Source organism: Tiliqua scincoides, chromosome 4, assembly GCF_035046505.1.
Source record: "Tiliqua scincoides isolate rTilSci1 chromosome 4, rTilSci1.hap2, whole genome shotgun sequence".
NCBI lineage: Eukaryota > Metazoa > Chordata > Lepidosauria > Squamata > Scincidae > Tiliqua > Tiliqua scincoides.
Genome location: NC_089824.1, coordinates 45,034,782 through 45,048,802, shown reverse-complemented (window position 1 = coordinate 45,048,802; position 14,021 = coordinate 45,034,782). Strand labels below are relative to the sequence as shown.

Sequence of the window (14,021 nt, the reverse complement as noted above, 5' to 3'; positions counted from 1 at the left end):
CTCCACTCAAACCCTCCTTTCTTTGTACTCTTCTGGTTTTTTTATTTTCCAAAAACAAACATAAACACACACAACACAAAAAACATAACACCGCTACACACAAAAAAAGGGATGCAGGAAATCATATATCATTATCATATATCACTACAACTAATAAATCATTACGTATCTTAAACAATTTCCTCTTCTAAATTTACCTCTTAATATCATTTTTCATTTATCCTTCATCTATTATATCATATCAAATATAATATATTGGTTGGTTGGCAACCTTCAGTCTCGAAAGACTATGGTATAAGCCTACAGCACCCAGTATTCCCAGGCAGTCTCCCATCCAAGTACTAACCAGGCCTAACCCTGCTTAGCTTCCAAGATCAGATGAGATTGGGCATGTGCAGGGTAACAGTTTATGCAATACAATTATCTAAATGCCCTATCATATATTTCTAAAACTTCATTTTCAACCAAGCATAAAAAGATTTCCATTGCTCAATTTGTGTCAGTTTTTGTTGTTAATCCAAAATTTCTGAATGCCTGTCCATTGCCTCATTATTTCCTCTATTAATTCATCTTTCATTAATATTTTAAAATCCTTCCAATATCTAACATATACATTCTTCACTACAATTAAAATCATAATAAATAAATACACATCATTTTCTTTATCTATAACATCTAAAATAATAAGCAAAAATAATTCAGGTTTCAGCGATATCATAAATTCAACACTCTTGTATTACATTTCTTACCATTCTCCAATAGATTTGCATTTTTTTACATATCCACCACATGTTCCTTCCACACATTTACATTTCCAACAACTACTTGATATATTCTGTTTCATTTTTACCAGTTTTTTGGTGTCATGTACCATCTATAAAACATTTTATGTATCTTTTCTTTATAATTTGTTGCTCTAATAAGTTTTATATCATGCTTCTAGATCTGTTCCCATTGATCTATTGTGATATTATGATCTATATTTTATGCCCATTTTATCATACATTATTTTTCCTTATGTTTCAAAATCCAATAAAAACATACTTTTTAAAATATTTTTTTCTTTTGTTTACAGCAATAGTCTATCAAATGGCATCTATTCTATATAGAAATCTTCTTATTTGTCTCTCCCAAATCTTGCATCTAATTATAGGTGCGTCCAACCAGCCAGTCTCCACACCTCGCCTTGACAATTCTTCTTTTTTCTCTTCTTCCTCACTCTCCATGGAACATGTCTCAGAATTTGAGCTTTATTATCATCCACTGTCCATTTCTTTTCCTTTGAAACCTTCAGTAATTTATCTCTGTAAAAGGTTCTGATGAATTTCACATGAATTTCTCTTGGTAATTTGTGTTTTCTCAAATCAAAAGAGCTCACTCTTCTCACTGAATCCAGTTCTTGAGGTATCTCCTTCTTTGGTGTATCAATCCATTCTGATATTAATCTAACAGTCTGTCGTAATGTATCTTCTTTCTCTTCTGGTATATTTTGTATCCTCACCACTCGAGCTGCACTATCCATCTGAATCTCCATTAACATTGTCTCTGCGTCATGCTGATTTTCTTCTATCTTCGATATTTTAGCTTGGTCTTTTCTTATCTTTTGTCCTGATATCTCAATCTCTTGTTTATCTTCTTCTGGTGAAATTTTCACATCCATTAGGTGTCCACTAAGTTCATCTAATCGTTCAGTTAAAACATCCACACTGGCTTGAATCTGTGCAGATTTATTTATTTATTGCTGTACCATTGCCAACAGTATTTCCATGTTGTCTTGCATAGTCTGTTTCCAGTCTTTCCTTTCGCTTCCTCTTGTACTAGTTTTCCAAATTCCATCTCCAATGCTGGCAAACTTCGAAGTTTCTTACCCGCCATCTTCATTCTTCCTTCCTGTGGAACTCAAATATCTTTTGCTCGCAGTGCTCCTTAAGACCACTAGATGTCCTCAGCGTATTATCTTCCTTGCTCCACTTATAAACACAAATCCTATTCTTGCAATGTCTTTTTAAATCCACTAGACGTCACTGGTGCACTGTTCTTGTTTTGTTTCTGTTCTCTTATCTCTTATTTATACATGTAGCCTTGGCAACTGACATTCCTCAGTCTGCAAGAATGTCAAAACATCCAGCCGTTTTCAGGCAATCCTGAAAGAAAATATCAAATCAAAGCAATAAACGCTCCAATACACAATCTTTATCCAAGGACAATTAATTTGGAGTCCACTGAAATTCAAAGTTATAAAGTTGTAATTATATTTTCAGATAACCCTAACAAGCTTGGTAAATCTCTTCTACAATTTCTCCTCACACTGATAAACAGCAGAGGGGGGAACCTCCCCCCTCTTCTTCTCAAGGCAAAAAAAAAACCAAATCAGGCAGTCAATTACTCAATCCACGCCAGGCATACAAAAATGGAATAACACTTACTTAATTCTTTCAAAGTCTTTCCCTGCTGGGGCCTTCAGCTTGGTTCAACATGAATTCTTCACCATTACTGCCAAGATGGCGGAATCTCCTGGGAAAGCCCCCTGGCCGGGCTTTATCTCCTCAGGAATCGTGCCATCACATGGAGGAGTTTGTCTCTCCTGACAAACAATCCCCAGTTCTCCTCAGATCCACAGTTTCTGGGAAAAAACAGAGTGCCCTTCAACAGCTCAAGAAAGGCACGTCTGCTCACTGCTGGCTGGCACCGCCCCCTTTCTTTGTACTCCTCTATTAGTCACTGACAACATCACCCTCACCCACATCATTACCACCCTTGGCTTTAGAACTGATTCCTCTCTCTCTCTCTCTCTCTCCTTAATTTCCATATTCAGTCTACTACAATATCAGAAGACTATCCCCCCCTTTGTCCTTGACAAAAACTAGGTTTTACTTGGTCAACTCACCTTGAAGGGGAGCCTCCACAGGAGAAGGAATGGGTGGCATGAAGCAATGTAGCTGCAAAAGGAAAGTGGAGAGGATGCCTCTGCTTTCCTTTTGCAGCTGCAACAGGCTCTGGAGGCAGGGGGGAGGTTGCGTTACACTGGCATTCAGGTGTCTGAAAAATTTGGCATTTTGCTCCCCCTCCAGGAATCTTTCAAGGAGGGAGTAGCTCCTTATCTGTTTGTCCTTCAGAATGCAGCTTGAAGCCCACACCGTAGAGAGTACACAGACACGAGGAAATCCATCATCACTTCCGTCTGTATTTACAAGTTTACAATAACAGCAGCAGCATAGCAAAACAAAGCAGAGACAGCAAAACATACAACACGCATGACCACCAATGACCCACACGTGAGCGCTCTCACAGTCTCTTATATAGCTCTGTGCACAAATCAGGATGGGTGGTGTCTCCTCCTCCTGCCACACCCTGTCTCATGATGCCTGCCTCATCAGCTGGCCCATTCTACACCTGAGTCCTGGTGACTCAGCACTTCACAAACATTAGGCCCTATCCTATTCAGGCCTGCAAATTTAACCTGGGTTGTGTTCTAACCCTGACAGAATCCCAGTAGTGTGAAGCCACCAGTGCATATCTAGGAAGGAACCTGATATATGTATATGTAGGTATGTATGTACATACATACATACAGACAGACACACACACACACACAAGAGAGGACCCCATATCTATAGATCCCATATCCACAGGTCAGTGGCATAGTTAGTGAGGGGTGGAGAGATGGTCCGCTGTAGTTAACAGCCTAGGGGGGTAACGCCACAAAGTAACCAAAATCACTAAAATCGCGGTGGTTAGTAATAATGTCATCATGCCGTTGTCTGCATACCATTGCATGCAGAATTTACAGCAGAATGTAATGAAGAAAACCAGAATGAAATATCTCCTTTCTAACAAAAGTTATGGCCGAAAAGCCAGAAAACAAAAAAAAAAGCATGGAGTTCTATGGAAAGTGAAACTAAGCCACATCACGCATTTACTCACGAGTAGGCAATCTTACCATAGTCACCACAACTGAGGAGAAATGGAGGCAGAGATTGCATTGGTTGCTTGAAAAGATCCCATAACTATAGGGATAACTATCCCACAACTATAGCCCAGAATTGTTTGGTTCTATTGAGGCTGGAGGCCCATATTAGTTTATTCCATTGGTGATGAGCATAGTTTTGCCTCTTGGTTTTCACACATGTCTGTAACTGTTTTTTAGTGTAAAATACAGGTCTGGGATCCGCTGTCCCCCTAGTTTCCTATATTGCGAATAAACCCACCGAATCTGGCTTTTCAGCTCCAAACATTTTTTGTCAAACCAGGGAGTTTCCCCAATATTCCCTCCCAATCTCTTGCCTTTAGAATTTTTTCTGAATACAGATGACACATGTGCGGTGAGGGCCTCAAAAGTATTAAGATACTCCTGAGTATCCCCTTCTTGTAGCAGAGCTGTTTTTAGTTTCAAACTTAGAGACAAACTCCAGAGTTTCCTTCAGCCTCCGGTTTAAATCCGGGGACCAGGAGACTTTCACCCACGATTCAAGGTTGTCAGCCCCACCACTCAGAGTCCTCAGGTTTCCTTGATTTGAGTTGAGCGTTAAAATAAGAGGGAAATGATAGCTTAGAGTACAGTTACCAACCTCAAAATCCAAAATAAAGGACAGGAGGTGAATTCTCCAGATTTCGGATTTTCCAAAAGGCCATTAAGCCAAAACCTGTTTGTATGGGCACAGAACTTAGCCAGTTGGATACCTGCTGTATTATACAGAGTGTCCTTAGACTGCCTTTCCAAAGCAAGAAAGGGGGGTAAGGTAGGCTCAGAGTCAATCCCTAAGGCTTCATAGAAAAGGGGGGCCAGATCCAACCCTCCAGTTGAAATCTCCAGCAAGGAGCAGATGAGATGAGGGAAATTTTCCCTCTAAATCTGTTGTAATTGAAAATATGGCATCCCAATAATGAGGTAAATTCAGCTTCTTTAGACCTGGAGGGACATAAAGGTTAACCACAACCAATATCTTGTTACCTAGATTTATTTTGACTGCCTGAAAATTAGGGGTTGCGATCTTCAAAGTTACTGATTCAGCAGAGAGAAAGTTCTAACAAAAATTGCCAAACTAATTAGCAGGCGACCCCTGGTCTTATATTTTGGGGCAGGGAGGGAAAAAGAGTTGAAGCCATCCAGGAAAAGAGGGGTTTGCGACCAAGTCTCCTGGAGGAGAATGATATCAAATAGTTTCAAGTAGTTCAAAAAGTCCTTATCCTTGGCTTTACGCCACCATCCAGCTATAGTCCATGATATAAGTTTAAGGGTGGGCACAGGTTGTGGGGTAGAAGGGGTGGATAAAAGTCATTCCTGAAAGCCTTGTTGTGCATTGTCCATCTCAGTCTAGAATCAGGAGCGTTGGGAGAATCCGGCATGCCACAACTAGTCTCAGCTCCTGGGACAGACAAGGGGATTGGTTGCTCACAAAAGTTTTCATGCAGCGCAGATAGAGAATCGTGATGCTGGGGAATTGGTATGTCTCCACAGAGGGGATCACCTTTAAGTCGGAAGCCCCCAGATCAGTTTCGCTTGGCTGAGCTAGTGTGCCAGTCTCACTATTGTCATCAGACTGTTGATGTATGAGTTCTTGAGTGGTAAACAGCCTAGGAACAGCAATTGGGGGGGGGGGGAGGGAGAGTCAGCTGAAGAGAGACTTCTGATGCCATAACAGTGGAGATCCCTTAAGTATCATCTGATGTTAATTCATCCTCTTGAGGGGTTTGAGCTTCCATATTCTTTATCAATACAGACCTGACTTTGTCCAGGCTGGAAATAATCCTAATGCATTCATTCCTAGGAAGTTCTTGGAAGGCTGTGATTGCCTCCTCCACTATTTCATTGTCCCCAATCGCCATGTGTAACAAGAGGTCCTTTGCTGACAGATCCATCTCATTTGTCTTGCAAACCCGGAGCGCCTGCTGACTAACCATCTCCTGGTCTGCCACTTGGGCAGTCATAGGTAGTGGAGGATACTCCAGCTCATTTTCTTGAGCACCTGCTTCTCAAGTGAATTTCTTGTAGAATTCTCAAGTGATTATATTTGGGTATTCCCTTCTGGAATGTTCCCTTCTAGAGTCTCCTTCTGAGCTGCTATATCCATAGCTGTAAAGGAGCCCATGCACTGAGCAAGAGAATTTTCGAAGGACCTTGTTATTCTCACCAGATCAATCATCATTACAAGCAGGAGCTTCCTGAGGCCTATGCAGCTGCAAAACTTGGGTCTCATTAAAGTCGTGTTTGCTGCTGAACTTATCAGCCACAGGAGGTGCTGGCTGGCTGCCAGCAGCAGTTGGCCTTGAGGCTGTGCATTCTCCTTTAACTGGCAATAGGGATTTTGGTTCCATATTAGTCAGTACTCTCTTGACTATAATTTCAAAAGAGCTCAAGAAACTTCTCATTTTCAGGAGCATTAAGAGGATAATTGAGGAAGCAAACTTTAAAAGCAGCCTAGTCTTATTCCAAGGGGCTGGTAAGAATTCAAACTCTTGTAAATCCAATTGTCTCTCATCAATCCAAAGCAAACTACATAAAGATCTTGTCACCCTATATTTATCTGTCCATTTCCTTTGTTTATAAAATTATGAGCAGTCTCCAGAGATGTTTGCTCTTTTTGAAGGCGTCGGGAGGTTGTTGCCCGCACATTCTCCTTCCACAGATTATTCCTGTCCTTGGGACCTCCCTTCTCCCTTGCAGATTCCTCAAGAGTGTGGGTTGGAGAATTATGACCACAGTGAAATTTGCTGGTTTTTCCCCTGTTTTTATTTAACATCATCTGTAGCATATCTAATTGAGAGGCCATATCATAAAGGTTGTGAAATATAGCCATCACAGATCTCCCAGTGATAAGGCAGTGATAAGGCAACAAGACTGAGCAACTGATTGCTGGAATATCCCAGGGCCAAAGTGGTCTGCTTATTCTGATCAACATTACATAAATCTTCTGTTAATGAGAAACTTTGACCAACTGTGGCATCGTCACATTGGGACATCTGTGTTACTTCAAAATAAGGGGGGCAGAGGCCATCTTTAAGTCACTGTCTACCAAGCTGGGAGCTGTATCTGTATCTGATTCTAATGCTGAATATTTGTTTCAAGAGGTAAATTTAATTAAATGTTTTACGATCTCCCCTTCAGACTCAGTCCAAGCCTTTAATTCATCCAACCGCAGTTGCTTTGCGACCTTGATCGGAGACATGCACCCTGAGGGAGTTCTCAGCTGCTTCTTTCTCTTCCCCATATTCGTTTGTTGATAGCAGGCTGGATAATCCAAAGCAATCCAAAACAATCCACGGATTTGAGTAGGGTGAGAGAAAAATCAGCAGGTCCTCTGCTATCGGCCAAAGTTCCTTGTCAGACTGATCAAAAAATTTGTGCAGAATAGAAGGAATTAAGGTAGAAAAAACTACAAAAGGGAAGGGGCAAACTAAGAGCACTTTAACCTGCAAGCTACCATCTGAAATAGAAGAACTTTAAGCTGGGCACTGGGGAGGGCTGGAAATCTCACTGATTCATTTTGGGGGGTAGTTATTGCAGGTAGACTACAAAGTAAGCTCCATTGTCCACTATGGGACTTACTTCTGAGTAGACATGCATAGGATTGGGCTCATAGGCTGCAATCCTATCCACACTTTCCTGAGAGTAAGCCCCATTGACCACAATAGGACTTACTTCAGAGTAGATTCACTTGGTGGAACAGGACTGGCTCCCCCTTATTTAATTATTTCATTTTAATTTCACTATTTCTAATTATTTATTTTAATTTGCTTGATGATGTCACTTCTGGCCATGACATCACTTCCAGTGCGTCCTGGACAGATTGTCATTCTAAAAAGTGGGTCCCAGTGCTAAAAGTTTGAGAACTGCTGCAATAAGGTGTTAGCAAGTTGACATGGGGTGTGTGTGTGAGACTCTACAAGTTTTCAAAATCACTAAAATCAGAGTTTGGAGGAATAAGACCATCATGTTATATATCAATCAATGCGTAATTTCATGCAGAATGCAATGAAACAAACCACATTGAAATATCTGTGTTCTATCAAAAGGTACAGCAAAAAAACCCGGTGGGGATGGGGCAATGGTACATCACCAAGCCCACCTGGGGTGTTGTGCCGCCCTCTACATGGGGTGACGCGCAGGCCTCCTGCACCGGGTGACTCAAATCCTAGTGACGCCACTGGTTCCAGAGCATTGCCATTGCGCATCCACTCCGGAAACAATTGTTTTATATCAATTGTTTTATATTTTTATATTTTATAACAATTGTTTTACACATTTTATATATTTGTTCATGCTCTCCCAAGATGCTGGTTAACACACACACACACACACACACACACACACACAGACCATTAATGTGGTATGTTTTTATTTACAGATACATATATTAGCCTTCATTCCTCTGCAGCCTCCTGCCTTTTATGAGAATTGGTTTGCTCTAATGGCTCCCCAATAGTCAGGATCTCAAATCCTCTGAGAAGCTCCTCATAGCCCTACATAAAATAAAAACTGATGTTGTTTGACGTATTAATCAGTACTGTCTGTTTCATCAGCAAATTTCCATTGTGTCGGCCAATCCACTTAGCTCCACCATCTAGTCATTAAAAATTAGATATCATATCCACTTCCCTTCCAAACAATATCACATGCAATGTAATCCTTTGCAATCATATTTACCAATACACAGGGGCACCACGGTACTGTTTCCTTTTCCATCATCATTCCATCATCCCCTTTCCCTCCACACCGTTTGTCCCACCACCATGAAGCCCTTTCCTATTAGTCAGGCATGACAGGGGGACAATTGTTTGAGGGGTCACATGAACCCCTTTTCCACCATACCCCTACTTTCCCTAGGGGAGGGATTTCCAGCAGGGGGGACAGACAGGGGGCAGGATATCCACCCAGGGATTGAAAGGGCCAGGGTTTACACATGTCAAACTTAGTCTGATAAGAAGTATATACTAATTACTACTGCTGTGCAAAAACCTGAATACTTCGCTCATGTCCTAGGATAAGAACATAAGAACAGCCCCACAGGATCAGGCCATAGGCCCATCTAGTCCAGCTTCCTGTATCTCACAGTGGCCTACCAAATGCCCCAAGGAGCACACCAGATAACAAGAGACCTGCATCCTGGTGCCCTCCCTTGCATCTGGCATTCTGACAAAACCCATTTCTAAAATCAGGAGGTTGCGTATACACATCATGGCTTGTACCCCGTACTGGATTTTTCCTCCAGAAACTTGTCCAATCCCCTTTTAAAGGCGTCCAGGCCAGGCGCCATCACCACATCCTGTGCCAAACTGTTTTCAAATGTTATTGTTCTTCAAAAGGCACAAGGGCTGTGAGTCTGAAAAAGTTTTTGATTCTTCTTTGCCATCATGATAAACAATTGTCTCTAGGCTTTTGATGTCAATGTTTAAAGATCTTCCCATGGAGTTAAAAGTGGGATGGGCCTTTGCCTGGATTTTTTTTTTTTTTTTTTTTTTGCTGGCTGTTTGCTCTGGGGTGTTTTCTGGCATCTGAGTTTGGAAATCAGAAATTGGATTCTTTTAGGCCTTGGTTTTCTGGCTGATTTTACACACCGTGCTGGCACCAAACGTTTCTGTGGGAATAAGCACAACAGCATAGCCTGCTCCTAAATTATTAATGGGGTACTAATAACTTTTTTATTCTGGGTTTAACAATGATCAATAATAAACTATGGGTTAATTGAAAACTTTAACCCTATAATTACTTAAAAAACTAACTTAATTTAAGCTAGAAGGCAATGGTTTTATTGTGGCTTTTATAAGGTGTGCTTTTCATGGGGGGGTAAATCCTTTCTACATCTAATATTTCACTTAATGAGACAGGGAGGCTCCTAAGTCTAATAAATTGTCTCTTAAATATATATTAATCTAAACAAACAAACAAATATATCATCAAATATATCATATCCCTCGTTTTTAATTATTTAAATAAAAAATTGTAAGATGCACTTTGTATAGAAACAAAAAGGAAATTAAAAAACAACGAAAACAAACATATAGATATGAATATGGCTTAAACTTAAAAAGATGAATGACATTTATTTACTACAATTGGTTTGCTTGAGTTCTATAAGGGTCCACTCCACGTAGAAAACAAAGAGGGAGCTCCAGAGCAATGAGGACAAGCATGGACAAGTGTTTGTGCTTGTGAAAAAGAGACGGAAAATTATTTACAGACTGATAAAAGAAAGCATGATAGCTATGGGATCAGAGAATATAATGAATTCACTGATGAAAGAAGGGAGGCTTTTTTAAAGAGCCTGATTCAGCTTTTAAAGACACCCTTAAGGGCCTTTCAAGCTATGGGATCAGAAAAGTTTCCTGACGAAACAGAATAAAAAAAACTTTTTGATAAAACAGAAGGCTATGGGATCAGGAAAAGTTTCCTAATGAAACAAAATGAAATAAGAAAAACTTCCTGATGAAACAAAAAGCTATGGGATCAGGAAAAGTTTCCTGATGAAACAGAATTTCTGAAAAGGGGGGGGTATGAATAACTATGGACAACAAAATAAGGTTTGGTGAGACTTTAAAACACACTTTACAAAATAAAAGGAAACCTAATAAAACATATTAAATATCTATTATTAAATTAAAAAAACTTAATCACTTATGACTTTAAATGCTATAATGACTGCTGCCAATGGGTAAAATGGCTGGTGGCTGCAGTCTTGAAGGGTATGGAATGAGAGGCACTACAAAGTTTAAAAACTATTACAGTAGCTTCAACTTGTAGAAAAAAGGGGTTTGGAATTTTTTATGGAAGCTTTTACTTGTAAACTAAACTGAAAGGAAGAGGTGAGTTTAGCTTAAAGTGAATCTTTGGGGTCATAAATAAAAAATTGATGGAAAAATATAAGGACAGCTTTTAATAAAAGGTTTTAAATAAAAATAACTTACATGGGTGTTGGTAACAATTTAAGGATTAAAACTGGAACAGGGCAAAATCTTAAAGGTCTATTATACAATATAAAGTATGGTTTGATTGTTTAAAAAAGCAAAGGTTATTGTAAAGCATAGAAGCTTTAACTTTTGACTTTTAAAACTTAGTGGTGGGATGAACACAGTTTGTTTTATTTACTTTGTTAATCTCTTTTTTTATGAAGGCACTTTCTAAGTGCTTGGGAGAGGGGACTTACTGGGCCATACTGCATTCTGTGCAAGGGTTCTTAGGGCTTCCATCTATAGGGACCTAGATGATATGTATTTATTATATCTTCCTGTAATTCTTTAGCATCTGTACTAGTGATGCTAAAGTCTTTAAGTGTAATTTGTATTTCCTTTGGCACAGAATGGGGGAGTTTGTTGTTTTTTGAGGGCTTGCCTGTGTGCATTGTGGCATTGTACCACAGAGAAGGGTATGGATAACTTAAATTCATCTGCTGTTAAGTCTTTTATTGTTTTTTGAGCCATTGTTTCCATAAGGGATGGCTGTTTGTCAGTGTCTGATTGTTCTTTTTGTTTTAGCTGGGTTGATGCAGAGGAGGGAAAAAGAGAAGAAATACAAGCTGACAGAGGAGGGCTTTTAGGAGTACCTGGAGGAGCACAGTTTCTGATAGGGGGACAGATATAGCAGAATCAAAAGTCAGAGAAGCAACTGTAAATCATAGCCGAAAGGCTTGTACCCATGCTGATACTTACCTAACGATACTATACTTACCGATGCTATGCTTACCAAGATCCTGAAGGATGAAATGAGCTCTGTAGCCCTTGCCAGGCGTGGTAAGCTAGCTGTTTTCGTGTGGCCCCACGTCTGGGTGCCAGATGTAGCACTGCAATGCTGCTTTGGGAAGCACCCAAGGCTTAGGCCTTGTTGCTTGAGGGAGTGCAGAAAGCAGAAGCACTGAAGGGACCTTGGGAGAAGAAACTGAAATAGCAGGGAGTCAGAGCAATGATGAGACGGCAGACAAGGATTCAAATGGTAGAAACAGGAGGAAGGCTGGAGATGAAGATTTTCGCCCAGCCTCCAACAAGCCTTTTTATTAAGTCTCCAAGAAGCACAGAACAAGCTGGGTACTTTAGGTTAAAGATAAGCGCTAGCTAGCTCTAGCCTGACTACAGCACATTCCTTGATAAGAAGTACGTCTCCAAGGTACTGTCTCCCATCCTGTTTACGTAGGTACTAGGCAGTGAATCAAGGCTGTCTCAGAATGTGTCCTGAAAGCAAAACGCAGGTTTGCCTGTGGAGTGGCCAAGGTTCACTAAGCCTTTATGTTACTATGCATTTTCCCCACAGTGCAGGAACTCACAACTTGTTAACTTTTATTTATTTATTTATTTATTTATTTATTTTTAAACCATTTTTTATAGGAGAAATAAAATATTTTTATGTGCTTCCCCCCTAAAGATGAACTTACTTCTGAGTAGACATGCATAGGATTGGGCTGTCAATCTCCACATCCCCTTCCCCCTACCTACTTTTTCTACATGTGGGGAAAAATACTGTACAGGTGCACTTGTAGCTTGTAGTATGTAGTGTGGCACTACTTCGAGGAGAGGAAGCAGTGAATGGATTCCAAAAAATGGCTTACATGAGTTCCATGTAGTAAAATTACTCTAAGCAACTGTGGGAGTAAGAACAAAAAAGGAATTCTTACACAAGAGGGGTCCTTAGGTGCACATAGAAACAGCTACATTTGCAAACAAGCAATTAAATATGGTTTAATTCAGGTATCAGAATACTCTGTGTCTTTGGGAAGGTGCTTGGCATGCAATTGTATGTTCTCTGCTGCCCTGAGCAGCTGCTGTGCATTGCTGGAGACGAGCTGCAAACGCTGGCTGGTGGAGGGCATGCTTGTGGGGGAAGGATGAGGAGGATCTCTGGCAAGGCTGGACAGCACGTTGTACACACGTAGAATCCCTTTTCACCTGCGCTTAGCATGTGAAAACGGGTGCAGATATATATCTCTGCCAGGATTAAGAGCCCAATCCTAGGTATGTCTACTCAGAAGTAAGACTCATTCTAGTCAATGGAGCTCCCAGGGAAGTGCCTAGGATTGCAGCCTAAGAGCCCAATCCTATGCATCTCTACTCAGAAGTCCACTTTAGTGAATGGGGCTTACTGTGGATAGGATGGCAGCCCCAGGGCCCAATCCTGTGCCTGTCTACTCAGAAGTCAGTCCCATTAGAGTCAATGGGGTTTCCACCCATGAAAGTGTGGAGAGGACTGCAGCCTCCAAACCAAAGCCTATGGCTGTCTCCTCAGAAGTCAGTCCCAGTAGAGGCAGTGGGGCTTCCTCCCAGGAAGGTGTGGAGAGGACTGCAGCCTCAGAGCCAAAGCCTATGGCTGTCTCCTCAGAAGTCAGTCGCAGTAGAGGCAGTGGGGCTTCCTCCCAGGAAAGTGTGGAGAAGACTGTAGCCTCAGAGCCCTCCCTTTGCCTGTCTACTCAGGCTGCAAGGCTATGACACTTTCCCGGGAGTAAGCCCCATTGAACACAATGGAACTTACTTCTGAGTAGACATGCATAGGCTTGGGCTCTCAGGCTGCAAGGCTATGCACCATTTCCCAGGAGCAAGCCCCATTGAGCACAATGAGACTTACTTCTGAGTAGACATGCCTAGGCTCGTGCTGCAGATTGACATGGGGGTTGCACCAACCAGCTTCCTTCCCCTTTGCCTCCACCAAGCCAGTACCTGGGCGTACCATGGGTGCTGCAGCCCGGCTGGCTGGCTGGCTGTCCTCCTCCTCGGCATCGGCTCGTGTCCCCCGCGCCCTCCACAGGCTTGGAAGCTGCACGGGGAAGCAGAGCGCGGGAGGAGGGCAGGCTGGCTGGGCTCAGGTGAGAGCTTGGGAATGGGGGCAGGAGGGGGTTGTTGGGCGGTCAGGCAGGGGCCAGGCGCCCACCCACCCTGCACCCCCTAGCACCCACCCAGTGAATGCCTCTGTTTTGCTCCCCCCCCCGAATGCCTCCAAAGGGGAGGGGCCCCTGCAAAAAGGTGCCGGAACTCCATGCCCCCATGTTCCATTAGAAAAAAAGCCCTGGCTATGCCAGTGCTGAAAGGTTGGTTAGAATTGTACC

General features: G+C 41.8%; 1 pseudogene; it reads right to left on the bottom strand.

The window, feature by feature from the left end:
• Positions 1–297: 297 nt before the first annotated feature.
• LOC136650294 (5S ribosomal RNA) lies at positions 298–413 on the bottom strand (annotated as a pseudogene).
• Positions 414–14,021: the final 13,608 nt, after the last annotated feature.